Here is a 16,207-nt window from a genome sequence, read left to right on the forward strand (position 1 = left end):
GAAGCATGACTCAAAACTCAAACATTGCCCCCAAAGGAACTCCTCACTCACAAAGAATGTACAAATGAGCGTGAGGGTCTCAAACATCAGTCCTTAAAACAAAAATTCTCCAAAGAGAGGCTTGATTTTCAGCCAGCAGCGGAACTGGGACTGGTGGGAAATAGTGTCTAATAGCAGTTTAAAGTTACAGTTTGTGTTTTGATAATTTGAGTGGGAGCCAGAGGGTGGTTTAGTTTCTAATGGGCTGGAGCCAATGCTCTGTGATGGGCTCCGGTATGGTGATTAGCTGGGGGGCTTTACGGATGAACCCTGGGCAGCGCAAGGTTTCAGCTCCCCGCTGGCGTAAACTGTGGGTGGCAAGGAGATAAAACACAAGGCAGGCTCGGCATTGTTTATGCTGCCTGTTTGTGGTCTGCATCCATGCAGGGGCGTGTGTGCAGCCCTTATGTCTCTGCAATGTAACACAGGGATACTAAAACCTCCTACACAGACGATGAGGTGTAATAACACAGCTTTTCTTTTGCCAACACTTGCAATTGGGAAATAAAACTTCCAATAGGTGTTTTATGTCTGAAAATATGTTTTAAACTCAGGGAATTACAACCACAGTTCCAAAAAAGGTTGGGACATGGTGTGAGACACTGGACCTAAATCTATTTGAATACAATACAAAGACAAGATATTTGATGTCCAAACTGATAACATTTATTGGGTTTTTTTGTGGTAAATATACACTCATTCTGAATTTACTGCCTGCAGTACATTCCAAAAAAGCTGGGACGAATGCACTTTGAGCTGGTAACACTAGGCGGGTTTCCATTACAGATTTGCACAAATCTTAAATGATATTTTTGAAATGCTGGCAAAACACAATTGCAAAATCATTGCATTTCCACTGAGTGATGTTATGCGACTTCTCCTCTCGCAATTACATTCCAAGAAGCATGCCGATGGATGTTCAAAACATTAGCTGGTTTATTTCTTGCAGCCAAGTTTCATGATTTCATAGAGAAATTGTGGATTCAAAACTTCCAGATGATCCACTCAACTTTTGAAGAGTTATGCGATGCAATAACACCTCTTGTAGCACCGGGTACATCATGCCTGAGGGAACCAGTTCGTGCAGGTACTAGACTGGCATGGAGCACCCAGTAGCTCACCTGATAGAAAGGCAACTTCCTTGCAGCCGTGACCTTGGCCCTCTGCTGCATAATGAAGATTATGAGTGTTGTCAAAAGAAAAGATGATGTCACACAATGGTAAACATGCTCATGTCCCAATGTTTTTCAAACATGTTGCAGGCATGAAATTGAAAATAAGTGTATATCAAGTACAAAAAGTTTGTCAGTTTAAACATTTTACATCTTGTGTTTGGAATGTATTCAATCAGATAAAGGTCAAACAGGATTTACAAATCATTGCATTCTCTTTCTATTTAAGTTTTACTTAACTTTTCTGGAATTGAGGTTGTAGATTTACTTTAGCTTAAATACCCTGAACTTTTGGGAAGAGAAGTTAATGTTATGCATCAGCTAACGGGGATCCTAATAAAACCGCACACTTTGCACAAACGCTTGATGAAATTCACATTAAAAATCCATCAAAAGCATTAAAAATCCAACCTGACAATCCACCTGGGGAAACAGGACTAAGCATTCTCTACTGGAGGTCCCTGGTTAAATATGGGGGGTCTGACTCCACCTGTCCCCCTGCCCCAAGCACCCAAGGTCAGCCACCAGAGAGGTGGTCCCGCCTGGCTCCATCCACACCACAAGCCCACCCTATCAACGCTAAACAGTGTGAAACAACACATTAACCAGTGGCCTGTCCAAATGTCAGCCAGGACAAGTGCTCGCTTTAAAAACGACCACCACACGTCTCAGTTATCTCACTGTGTGGTCTCCACATGAAGATACGTTTTGTGTTGGGTTGTTGTCGTAACCTGCATGAAAGCGTCTGCTGAGCAACATCTGAGTCACTCCTAAGTGAACAATAAAGAAGACGTTTTGGAAATATCTATCAAAAAATTGGACAGAAATTTGTGACGCTGATAGAAATGCCTGCTAAATTTAACATGAGACAAATAGGAGTATATTATTGTACCAAAGCTTAGCAAATGTTTCAGGGGTTATATAATCAATGACTCATAACTAGGTACTGCCAGTTGTTATTTACCACATTCAGAGCCGAGAAGACGTGCTGATATCATTAGTATTTGAAGTGCTGGTGTGTTTAGAGAAGCAGCATATAGAAGCTGCTGTTTATATATATAATTTGAACCATATAATCACATTTCAGGCCAGTTTTAGAGCAAAAAGACCCAAGGCTTTACAATTGGAGGGTAAAGACATGATGATACAAAACATTATCAGCTCTCTTTCTGGGACGACACTGCAGCAAACTTCTTATTTAGTTATTTTTATCACCTTAACCCTTTGAAACCTAGATACACCTCAGTTTTCTTGTGCTGCCTTCAGACGCCTTTCACAAAAACCTCTAAACATTTGAAATGTGAGCAAATTGGCAACATGGCATGAAATGTCCTGAAATTATCTTTAAAAACCGAGGTAACTTAATTGAGGTAACTACTGAATACGTAACTTTTATCATTCTTGGGGCACTAGAATACCTTAGATATCATACCCTATACATACAACATGTTCTCATCCCAATTTGTCACAAGGTACCACTCTGTCAGTGACCTTTTGTCTACTTATGATGATCTGCATCAGCTGTTTACGCTCTGGGATGCTGTTACCAACAGCAGTTTACACAACAGCACATGATAACCAACAAGACTGTCACGATGGTTAGGTCTTGGCAAAAGAGGCACATAGTACGGTGTAGAGAAAAAACCCCACACATTCATACGGGAAGTGTTTTCAAGTGATGCCACCTGTGCATGTTGCATGTGAACACGCCCGGCGACATCCACCGAAAGAAAATAGTGTCTGCATGAAACTGCTCACGACAAGGTCTGTGGATTATCTAGAGTAACCGTGTCACGATTTCTGGAAAGAGACATTGCTGTTGAATTTTTTCAAATACTGTATTTATTTTTAAAATTTTTGCCCAGCCTTATCTAGTTTTGTTATATTGGAGTGAAGGCAAACATCTTTACGGCTGATATCTCCAACACTTGGCAACTCACACCAAAACAATCTACAGGGAAGAGGAAAAACATATATTTTTGATTTTGGGGTGAACTGTCCCTTTAGGTACTTCTTCCACTGCTGCAAACCACAGAAGAAGAATTCAACTCTTTTTTTTCTTGATCACCCAATGGCCATTTGGGGCAGAAAATGGCTCTAATTAAGTGTTGAGGTATAATTAAACCACTCTTTCCTTGAATAATTTAGTAGCTCTGACGAGAGAAATTATGTCCAGGAAAAGTGATGCAGGGGGCTGAATGTAAATTAAGTAAATGATCTTTTAAAATCAATTCACACAGATAGTACTTCCCAGTGTTAATGCATTTATACTGACACTGGGCTGACTGTCCTCCATTATTAATTGTGTTACTTGCAATAGATACACGGACAAAGTGATGATACTTTCTCCTCCATCTTTGGCATTACAGGTTCAGTACTGCAGGGGATTAATATTGCGACACTTTGGTGGTATCGTGCAACCCAAACCCTCACTACTGTTCCACACATAAATCTCACAGAGCGTGACTAACCCGGCGGTAACAGGAGTCGGGGCCGGCGTTCCCCGCGGACCCCGTCTTCCATGTCAGTGTTTCAGACCGCTCTGCTGTTAAGGACCGGCCCCAGAACCTCCTCGGGCCCCCGGAGACCCTGTGAAACCAAACAGTGAGGTCAGCTCTGGGCTCCCATCTCACAGTGAGGATTACACACACACACAAAGAGCTAAAACCACTGAGACTGAACTTGGATTAAGTCATTAAGGGTAGCCATCCCCTAAAACCTCAGCCAGGGACTTTCTCTGTAAAAAGATATTCTTTTCTCACAGCAATTGATTTTCTATCTGTGAGCAGAGCTGGCAGACCTCCCCTGACCTTTATTTTGGATGGACAATTAATTTCTGAAGCGAATTACATCTCATTATATTCTTCATTAACCTTTTTTACGCTGCAAAAACTCAATAAAGTCCTTTCTGGTTATCGTCCACCAAAAGACAATGAAATGAAATAGCTGAAAACTACTGACTGATGCCTTCTTATCAATAATAATAAATATAAAACAAAATTTCTGAGGTGAAACATAATTTTTGAAGGATTTATATGTATGAAGTAGGTACGATTTATAAAATATTTTGATCTGCTTTTAAAGTTAATTTTAAACTTCCAAACTTGAACTGTGCTTAAGCAGCAGCCTCAGAGGCTGAATAATGAAGCCAATGCAAAAGTGCCAAAAATGGCAGTTCTCCTAATGGCCACTAGAGGCTGGCTCCAGAACAGATTCAAATCGATCAAAATGCCCAACTTTACAGCAAAAATAAACATATTACCAACTGATACAAAAAATTAGTACAGGTCTTCAAAGCTAACGTCAACATGTGAAATAAAGGGACCTTTTGTCAACTCCATCAAATGTCAACGGCGTCAGATTTTACCTCTGACATACATTATGTATGATATTTCAGAAAAAAAGAAATCATTTCAAGATTTAAAACATACCCTTCCCAGCCTAATTGAAGAATAACAATCCCCCCCCCCCCCAAAAAAAATGAAGTACTGACCATTTCCCTGCATGCACCTGCACTACTATTACACACACAATGAAACTCTATCTCCAATAACTTCCACAACAGTAACACTAGATTTTTTATTGTATCAAACAGGTGGCGATGACCTTCAGAGCTTGTGGCACGCCACCCGGCATAGTGTAAGACTCGTGTGTTTGTGTCTTCGTCTGTGTGTACACGTGCATGACAGAAGCGTCGATCGAATGTCCGTCTCACATTGTTGTTTGCTCTTTGTTTGGCACATGAAGGAGTCAAACACCACCAACATCTTCCAGGATAAAATGCCTGCAGAATTCCACACACAGCGATGATGCACACAAACACACACACGCTCAACTGGCACGAATTCACACACACACAATCATCAATGCTCAATTACCCTCCCCTATGTTTAGACAGTAATGGTAGTCTGCAGGGTTTTGGGTGTGGAGAGCAACCTGTTGAGAATAATTCATGCGAGTGTCAAAAGTGGGAATCTCAGGATTCTCTTACATTTTGTGGGCCACACACACGTATGGAACTTATCTTCAGCCCATTTGTCAACATTATAGGGATCAATTGTAAATCAAGTTTCATTTATTGCTTTCAGCCAAGTCAGACAATCATAAATATTGCGGCAAGAAGTCGAAGGGATTCACCGGTTGTATAAATCCTGGTAAGAGCCGTTATCCATCACTGGATTCCCAAACAATTCATAAAGGGGACATATTAAGCTTTTACTTAAGTTGTGTCATAAGTATAATGCTACAGTGTTGGATGTTCATATTGAATCTGGCTATTTAAATAATGAGGTAAACATATGTAAAGATAATCCCTGTTGGCGAAGACTGTTCTGACTAGTCTGTATTGAAGATTTTATGCCTCTAAGCTGACAAAAGCCACTACTGGGAGCATTGTTTCGGGTTGTCCCTCCATTTTATTATCATGAACACCATATCTCAAAACCATCTTGAGGATTTCCTTCAAATTTGGCACAAACGTTCACTTGGACTTGACGATGAACAAATTAGATTTTAATGGTCTAAGGTTAAAGTCATTTTGACCGTCCGTTTAATTCTTGTTAGAAAGATACCTCAAGAAGGTCTTAAGGGAGTCATTTTTAAATTTTGGCACAAACGTCCACTTGGACTCAAGGATGAACTGACTAGAATTTCATGGTCAAAAGTCACTATGGCTTCACGCCTGTTTAATTCTTGTGAACGTGACATCTAAAAAAAAAACCTTGAGGAAATTTCTTCATATTTGGCACAAACGTCCACTTGGACTCAAGGATGATCTGAAAAGAATTTGGTGGCTAAAGGTCAGTGTGACATCACAAAAACATTTTTGAACTCAACTCAAGAATTTGCGCGCTAAAAAGCATGAAACGCCACTGGACGTCATCAGGTGAGAACAGAACCGGTCGCGGTGTTACTTACACTGGCGGACAGCTGGACACCACCTGTCTTGTACGTACAGGTAGAGTCGCTTAAAAATACGGTCGGACAAGCCTGTCATCTACACATGAAACACAGCAGGACGGTGTCAGGTTAAAAAGGTGCCAGTGACAAAGAATATAAGGAGTGCGAGGGTGAAAGGTTTTACACCTTCCTATGTGCCTCCTTTCTTTAATCCTAACCATCCATGCCAGCATGTGCTTTAGTTGACATCACGATAGTGGCATCCTGGAGCATAAAGAGCAGACGCAGAAGGATACCTAAAATGTAATATTTAGATGCATAAGTCTCCTGAAAAGCTGCAATCAGTGACGACTTGGGATGAGAACGTGTTGCAAATTGCTTCACACCATCTGTGTCAAATGACTCTGGATGATATGCCTTTATATGAAGGTTCATATTATCTTCATTTGTGAATCAACAGGATAAAAGACAGGTTTTGGGTAACAAAGGCTCTCCATTAACGCTGAGCCAGACGTGGCTGTGTTCTTTACCCACTGCCGCTTTATGGCTATCATATTATTGCCTGCATCCAGCCAAAGCTTCAGTGCCCTTTGCTATCTGTTGTTTTAATGATAGACCCCATATAACCAATTATACAGCGCAGCAGTGCCCCTCTTCTGACTCGTCAACACTGACATTCATCAATATCCTATTAGTTTCTCTTGGAGCCAGGCGCTTTATCCCCCCTGCACCCTCAAAAAAGTCTGCTGTTGTTATTCAACAGTCTAATTTTCATTGTAACAAAACACGCTTTGTTCTAGGCTCAGACACTCAAAAAACCAATATTGGTGGATCATTGTCGCCGAGGCTGCCATGGCTACAGTCACACTTGCTGATGATTGGATTCATTCTGTGTTATCGCTGGCTACATCCCCGACTCCCAGAGGCAGTGTGATATTAATGATAGCGATGTTCCACAGTATCGTTTACAGGCTGCAACATCAAAGAGATGCTGAAAAAAGAAAAAAAAAACTCAAAAAAGATCTTTTGATTTCCACACTCTTTTTGCAATGAAAACCTCTTTTCTCTCTCATGATGTTTACCCTGTGCACTTGTCAAAAAGTACATGAACAAGAGCTGAAGTGAAACACAAAAGGCCAGACGGAGGGCAACGGGGTCAACGTCTCACCTCACTGGCCAGACGAGAGGTCTCCTGTCGTCTGCTGCTGGGTCAAGGCCAGCGCCCTCTCTAAGTCCCCATCAGCGGCTCTGTCTGGCCGGCAGATAGGGATACAACACCAAAGGCTAATCCATCACTCTCCTGAATGAGGACAGAATCAATCAGGAGGGACCTTCAGATCACTGCGACCTAAATCACCGCGGGCTGTCAGTGATAAGCTGCAGAGGGCCTATTCTCAGTGCTTGTAACAACCTGTTGAAACAATCGGGATGTGAACAGCTGGTGCAATCTGCTCGCCGTATGCTCTCTTTTCAATACTAAGTTATTTTTCTTTGCATCCATTTGCAGGAACAACCCTTTAAGCTTGTCCATCAATACCAGTCCATTTGCAAAAGCGTTCTATAGACGTTGTCTGACCACTCTCATCATGCCTCATAATGTAATGCTCTGAGGTCATAGCGAGTTAGTTGGCAAAATTTTTCCCCCTCGCTAATTGATGTACTTCAGCCGCTCGGCCTTTGAACTGAATCCCCGCGTCGTCCACCGGAGAGATGCCATCAGCGTTGCCTCCCCTTTCGCCTTTGAAACCCAAGCCGCCCGTCTAACCCGCAGCTCAGGGCACGAGTGAGAGGAGCCGTCTGTTAGCTTAGCTCCAGAGACAGTTACTCCCCGCTTTGTTTGACCACTGTCGAGTCTGTGAGTTTTTAAGGGAGCCAGGCCAAAAAGATTAGCTGTGTTTTCAAGGGGAGATGCTATCACGCCGGCGGTAGTGACTGCGGTGTCTCAGAGTTTTGTTAGCCCAAGGAAGGAGCGATATTGTTTGTGCAAGACTTGAGCCTCGACTGGCACTCTTCCAGCTCTGTGCAGGAGGGCTCCTGAGGGAATTCTATCCTACGAGCTTGTACATATAGGCCTGGAGTTATGTTACTCTATATTAGGGCTGGGTGATAAAATGCTAACTATCTCAATTTAATTTTCTCTGATGTATGTAATGAATGTTCAATAAAACCACCAATATGCCTGTAGAGTTGTAATGCACCTTAACCATTTGAAACCTGAGCAAATTGGTTTAATTTCTTTCAAAAACATGAGGAGAAGGAAACACATGACCCAAAAAGTAACAATAAATTAATAAAATATTAAAGGAAAATACCTGAAAATATGTTTCCCCCCCCCATATCATATCGTAACTCCATATCATGAAAATAACATAATAGCAACCAACATTTTAACATTTGTTGTGAACTTCGTGTGTGGCACTTAAATCCTGTATCAGTATCAGTTGGAGTGTGGTCTCCTGGAATTTTGTGAAGATTTGCATGCATAAAAAATTCAAACACTCTGTGCACGGCACTCAATATGCCTAATTCCCAACTCCTGCAAAGAGGTTTTCAGCTGTGGAAGAAATTTTCCCTCTCAGCCAAAACGTCCAAATGAATTCTCAGCCAGTTATGCAGCTTTTTTTTTTTTTTTTAACTTGACTGATAACTCTTCAGTGTGGCAAGGTTATGGAAATGGCATGTCAACTTCATGTCATTGCCACAAAATTCTTTTGCTCATAATTTGAGGCAGCAGTTTGAAAAAGATGACTGAGAAGAAATAGGTATTTAGCTTCAGAGGTAATATTGAGTGAGAACAGACAGAGAGGCACAAGTTGGAGGTAAGGGATGGCTCATTACTGATTGCAAAGCAATCTCTTTTGCAAAAGGGACCCTCTGTGAAGAAAGAAGGTAACCTCTGTGAATAATTGTGTGTCCTGGAATGACATCTGAGGTTATTTCTGGCTGGTAATGAAACTTGCCATTAAGCAGAGTAACTAGAGAGGAGGAATTCCTGCTCATTGTAACCACCTGTTGCCCCAGTTTATGGCCTTCCATAACACAGAGCTGCTAGTCAGTGCCTTTATTTTTGTAATTATCTGCATTTACTTTGCTTTGCTTTCAGTCTTGACTGAAAGCAAAGCAGTCCAAAATTTAGGTAAGCTGTCCTGAAGATATATTGTCATTTAAAATTAAAATAAAAAAGTAAAAAGTAATTTAAATTTAAAAGTAACTTAGCTAAAATTATGCTTTCATACTTGCGCTACGCTTCACATACCTTCACCTTTTTTTAAACATTCTTTTTCTTTTGCTTTTCCCTATAAATTTATATTGTTCATCTACTAATAGTTATTCATCTACTAATAGGCTTCAAGAAATCCAATTCAGGACGATTTCAGTTGGACTTACATGTTTACATGTATTTTCTAAGCCCAGTTTTAGTCAGATTGACACAGTAATTTGACTTTTTCTAATACCAAGATGTTGCAAATCGACTCAGACTGTTCAGGGCTGAAAACAGATCGACGTCAGGCGTGAGATTTGTGCGAGACAGTCTTATGAAAGCTGCAGTGCTTTCATAAGTTGCTTCATTCGTTGTAGATCTTTATAACAATTCGCCGGGAGAACAAAGCAGGCATGCCCTGTTGCACGATCCAAATCTTCATCAAAACCTAACATTCACATTGTCTAAATTGTTTGTTGTTTCTCATAGTGGAGAGGATTTTGGAAACAGTAACACACAGATAGCGAAAGTGGGCGAGATTACTGGTGAAAATAGCCAGCCAATGGCAGGTTTGCAGCCACAGTCTACATCTGCATGTTAGACTAGTCAGTAGTCAGACTGATGCTACTCAAAGGGAGGTCCCTTCATTCAGCACCCTTCATGACTAATGGGCAGTCTTGTACATGAATTACATCTACTGGCAGCTGGAAAGGAGTCTATTACCTATTTCTTGCATGTTTTTTTCCCCGACACATGCTAATTTTGCTGTAAAAAGAGCACCACAAATGTTTGTTTCTCTCCCTTTGAGACACCGTTTGCAGTTTAGAAACCACAGGTACATTAGTTTCTTCACGTTCTGTCACACACATTCTGCTATTTGTGACGAGGTTATTAATTCCCCTGAAAGGTCGGGAGTGAGTTGTAAAAATGTTCTGAGAAAAGCAAACAAAGCGCTATATCCAACATGGGAATGGTGAAATAAAACTTTATTTGGATGATTTATAAAAATGTCATTAAGATGGAAGTCTTTGTCGATTTCTTTCTCTACAAACTGAGAAAAAAAGTGAAAACGACAATAAAGAGACTACAAAAATGACCCATCATCTCTTTATTTCCTCTTTTGAATGATGAAAATCTGATGTAAAATTTGTAATTAGCGTCCCGGCATCATTTATCAATGTCTGTCATTTTATTGAGATATGAGCACTTTTTCCCTCCCATTCACCAACTCTCATTGCAGTGGGTGGACTGGAGGCCCTGAAGGTCAAAGGGCAGTGATCCCAGGTGAGGCATTGTCATCGGGCCCATGACCAGGGTACTTAACCCCTTATTGGCTAATTCATATCCCAGGTGTGGAGCCGGGTTATATACGGTGTGTCCGTCACGGTGATCAGAGTTTCCTCTACAACAGCACAATGAGTGGGCAGCCTGTCTGAGGCAGGAGGTCCAGCTAAGCTCGGGGTTGGTGGAGGGTAGGAGGTGTGCGGGGGAGATGGGGGTCCTGCAGTTCATGTTCATTATCAGTTCTGTTTGTGACCCTCATGTCAGCACTGGTCCTAACTGGATCCCCCCTCTAACACTTGATGGAGGGAGAAAAGTCACGTGGACGAGCTCCATTATGAACTGTAAGAAAACACGATACTGCAGACATGGTGTTAGGGGGTCTTAAACTGTCTGGAAATTTGAGATGTGCAAAAGAGAGAGAAGCAAAGTGATAAACTATAAAGTTCTTTAAGCACTCAAACAGTTCATGATTGAATTCCTGGGGGTAACTGAGTCACTAACATATGAATATTGTATTATTTAGGGGACAGTTTTTCAAAGAAGGGGGTGCCTAGGGTGTGACTTCACCCCCCCATAGTTACAAATATTTTTCTTTGAGCCTCTCTGAGTGATTTGGGGATTTGGGCATCCCTCCGCCATAAATTAGTAATAAGATTTTATTTTTATTTTTTTAAATCCTTGGTTTTTCACTCATTCTGCATGTTGGTTACTAAACACAGATGTTTTTTTTTGCCAAACCTGACATGAGATATAAAGTGATTTTAATTACATATTACTATTTCAAGCCTAGATTTGGTTATGTTGTTTTTTTTATTAAGTTTTTATTGTTTTTTTTTCTGACAGAACGGTTATGATAAGTAGTGTAATTTTTGGATATTTTTAAAGAAAGGCTCATTTCTTTCTTTTTTTTTTTTTTTTAAATTATCTGTGGTTAAGCAGTTAAGTGGTTAATCTGTGTTTTTTTTTGTTTTTTTTTAAATAAGGAGCTACTCCAATCAAAAACTCAACATTCAATTCAAATTACTTAAGCAACTCAAAAGTGATTATACTTGCTTAAAAGTGTAATAGTATTCTTGCAAAATGACTGTATGAATCTGTTCCTTCTTTCAAAATGGACACAGATCAATATAGTTAAGAGTAAATCTGCAGCACACTGTTGTATGCCATTAAATCTTACTTCTCTCTCAGCGCCTGATCAATTATTCACCTAAGAAAAAGTGTTTGAATTTCCGAGTGCCACAGGAGGAGATACTGACTGTCCCCTGCTGGGATCATGTCCTACTTTAAAGTTTGGAAATACTGTGGTGCTGCCAAAGTGCAAAGACTTTCTCCCTCATGAATTTCATGTGGCTGAAAGCAGGGACGCAAGGAGATGCAGGAGGATAATAATTATTATTTATTCAAATCCAACTGTTTGATTTCTTACCGGAGTTTTTCACAATTTAAAGCTAACATTTTAACAAAATAAAGAATATCAAAACAACAACAGGACTTAAAAAAAACTGGGGCCATGTCATAAGTTAAATCCTGATGTGGTTTGTCCAAGTGGTGTAGCCATAGCTCGCTGTCAAAGATGGCCGACCTTTTAGCGCATGTGCCACTCGTATCACATATTTCATCTTGACACTAACGGTCTCCTGTCTGTAGCCTCATATTTAACAAATAAGAAAGCCGTATTAATCTTATCTAACTCTCTGCAAATGAAAACATTAGCGTATTTCCAAAATGTAAATGCAAATTTAAAAATGTAAATGCTTTATTTACTTTAACACAATGTGAAGAAGTGATATCTCATGCTGAACTTCTGAATAAGATCATTGTGACAGTTCATTGTATGTTTTCAGTATATAGATGTAGAGTTCAGCCTGCAGAGCTGTTGACTCAGAGCCTCTTTGGATTCTGGACAGATTTACACTTCCTGCAGTCCATCCTGACTCCACCTCCTCGCCTGAGAGGCCAGATCCTCCCAGTTTGAGTTTCTACCCAGGCTATCCCATGATTCTCCCTGACAGCTGAAGCGTCAACCCCTTGACACTGACGGGAATTTATGGTCCGGTTCAGGATGCACAGTAGCCCCGGGAAGAGAATACACGATCTGGGCACAGCAGGGACACTGCTCCATTCATCCCCGAAAAAGTGCAGCAAGGCTTCCCTTTATTTCAGCTTTGGGATCGAGGCCAAATATAGCCTGAAGTCGGGCTTAATTGTAATATATGTATTATATTCATGAGCCATTTGGAGAAACTGTTTACCTAATATATTTACCATCATCGTTCATTTGTCATCGTTTGTCACTTTTGCTTTTCCCAGACTGTTTGTTTGCATGAAAATAAAAAAAGTGTCGCCGACAGGGACGCTAGTTTTGTTTGGAATTTTAACTATGGGATGCAAAATCTATCTTACCTGACAAAACACACTCAGATACACACACACACACTCTCCTGTATCTAACACACCATTTCTGCTGCATAGCACGCTCACAAACCGCAATCCAATAATAAAAGCTATATTGTTTTCCATACGTGACTGCCCCCGAGAATACCTCCCCTCTGATTCAAGAAAATAAAAAATCTCTTGCATTTGCAATATTTGATGAAATACACACATTTTAAATAGTGTGTTTACTATTTTAACATCACTGAGAACAGGATTCAAGAGTTTAACAGGAATACATTCAGCATTTTTATAAGTTCTGAAAATGAAATATGCATTCATATTCTGCCCTGCGGCAGTAGCAGTGAGGAAATACACAACATATTGTGCATATAAAATTAATTAGGGTCAAAATGTTAATTATAACATCTGACATTTTGCAAATGGATGTCATCTGCTGGCTGTTATCAATTCACATAGCATAGTGCAGATTCAACCTCTAAAAGCAGTTTGTGAAAGTTGCAGCTTTTGCTGTTCTGAAAACTGAAAAAACTTCATCAACATAAACTCCAAGCAGAGACAGAGATGCAATGAGCCACTTTTTGACACAGCAGGAAACACACAGGTGCAATCAATAACATTAATTATGCACCTGCAGGACTTGTGGGTATTAAAGACAGGACTTCAGCGCCAGATACCGAGGGTCAACTCTTGCATCTCACATCATGTTACAGTTTAGAAACTTAAAGATACAATATTTCACTTTTCTGCATTGAAACAACTAGACCAGGGTTGTATATTTTGTTGAGTTGTGTATTTCTATTATCCCAAAATGTCACCAACAGTGTTAAAACCTAAGAAAAATCTTTCATTTTTGTCAAGGACACGGTCTGTGGCATGATATTCCCTTTGTGTATGTGACAGCATTGTGGAAGCTGTCACAAATGGACTTTTTAATCCTGTTTTAAGCCACATTTTTACAATACACTTTTTAGATTGTCGTCTTTTTGACTTCAAGTTTAATTATTTGAAGAATTTTAGTCCTCAAAAGAATGGATTTTAAGTTATCAGGGAAATAAACTGAGCAAATATTGTGTCAGCATCAGAGAAACACGATTTTTTAATGTGTTTTATCCATTTTAAACACCTGGTCAATTTGTTTTGAGAATAAAATTCACAAAAGCACGCACATCCAGATGACAAAACATTGGGTGCTGAACAAGACATAATTCAAGAGGAAAAAAAAACCAAACCAAAGTCTGCACACTGGATTATGCTCCCATTAATATTTAATTCAATTACCACCGAGGTGACATTTTGAGCTACGTGCTCTTCATCTGCTGGTTTGACTTAATACTAAAAACCTCTTGTAAATAAAATTCAGTCCTGACCAAAATATCAAGCTTTCCCTAATCCTAAATAAAGTGCTTTTTGTTGTTGAAACATAAATGTGAAAATGTCAGCGATTGAACATGCAGGAAAAATGAGCTGTTCAGTGTAAACATTTGTGTTACTGCAGATATGTGCATGTCACTGTCATCATTTACTGGCACACCTGAATGGAACAAAGCCCTCATTAATGTTAGGAGCTCCACCTGCACTTCAAATCGTCTGTGAAAAATGTCTATTTTGAGCTCAGTTTGTTTGACAAGATATCAGCAGTTTTGTCACAGTGGGCTTTGTGACCTGCACAGGTGGAACTAACTGTGTTAATTGGGGCTCTGCTCTGCTGGAGTCTCAGTGGGCCACAGCAGCGAATCAGCGCACTCTCTGACGGGTTCAAACCAACTATTCACCAGGAAACTTTAAAAAGACTTTAAGACTTTTACGTCTAAAGACTGTGAGGTTTCAGTCACACACTTTAAAATTTTACAAAGATTGGGGAACTTAATGAGGCACTATTTGCAATCCAACCAGATTCTTTTTCGCTACAAGTGAATAGTGTATTTCAAGGTTGCATTATTTTTTTTTTTGCAGAAACCACTTGTTAACTGATATGTTTTCAATTCTTAATTTTTATGTTTTGCTTATACCTTCAGTATCAACATTCTTGCAGCTTGCTATGTTAATTTTCAACATTTCCTTATGATGTAAATAGAAACCGTATCCAAAATGTATTTGCAGCCATGTTTCTTTTCCTAAACTTAACCTACATAAATTCACTTGCCTCAATCCAACCCACTTAACTTTACGTTAACTACATATGTGACAATACCCGACCAAGTTTCTTTTCTTAAACCTGACCCACATAACTTTACTTTCCTAAACCCAACCTATGCAACTTCAGGTGACGAACAACTTTTCTTTAAGCATGTATGTGACAACATCCACTATTTCCTTTCTTAAAACTAACAGGCATAACTTTACTTACCTAAACTGAACCTACGTAACTTTGAGTAAAGAAGCGACGTAATTTTACATTAATTATGTAATGTGAGGACGCCATTTGTGGGGCGCTAGTTCATTAGATATCATACTTACTTGTGCATTTTTGTAATATATCATATGAAATACTGCATGAGTATATGTTGGGTATGGATGAGCCAGTACACCATTATCTGTATCTGTGAATCTATTCGACCAACTGAATTATTTGTATCCATATCTGTAGTCAGAGTGGGCGGAGTTTAAGTCTGGGTTAACTGTGAGTGGGTGGGACCTAACCTGAAGTTTTTATTTTGAGACTGAAACTGATATGAGTGTTTTAGAGGTTGCTATTTTCAGTATTGTATTAGAAAATTATTCACATAACAGCCTCAGAATTGAGCTTCAGATCATTTTTAAAGCAAAAGTAAAACTTTGAACACAATGACCCAAACAAGTATTTTCTTTGATCTTTAATGCAGATAGTAACTAATTGTACTTGTATGATAATCCAGCCCATTCTCACTCCGATCTCGTCAAAAAGCGCTGCTCCGTGAGTGCTTTCCGCATTCGAGGATGATGCCAAAAGCCACCTTACAGGTTTAACATATCTGGACGGCATTTATGTTGACCTCCTTATTGATTATAACTGTCAGCGATGGTGGCGTTGTGACCTTTTTGCCAGCAGTTTATTGTTGAAGTAATTATTATTCAGAGATATGACACCTCTGAATTAGAATTACAATTAGGCGGCTGATAAATAGTTTTTCTCACTTGGCTGCTCTTAATAACTGTCTGTATAATGTGACATGAATGACTTGGAGTTACCATGTTGACTGGTAATAGTATTTCAGACACCCTGACAAATGATGAA

Source organism: Plectropomus leopardus, chromosome 22 (assembly GCF_008729295.1).
Source record: "Plectropomus leopardus isolate mb chromosome 22, YSFRI_Pleo_2.0, whole genome shotgun sequence".
NCBI classification, from domain to species: domain Eukaryota; kingdom Metazoa; phylum Chordata; class Actinopteri; order Perciformes; family Serranidae; genus Plectropomus; species Plectropomus leopardus.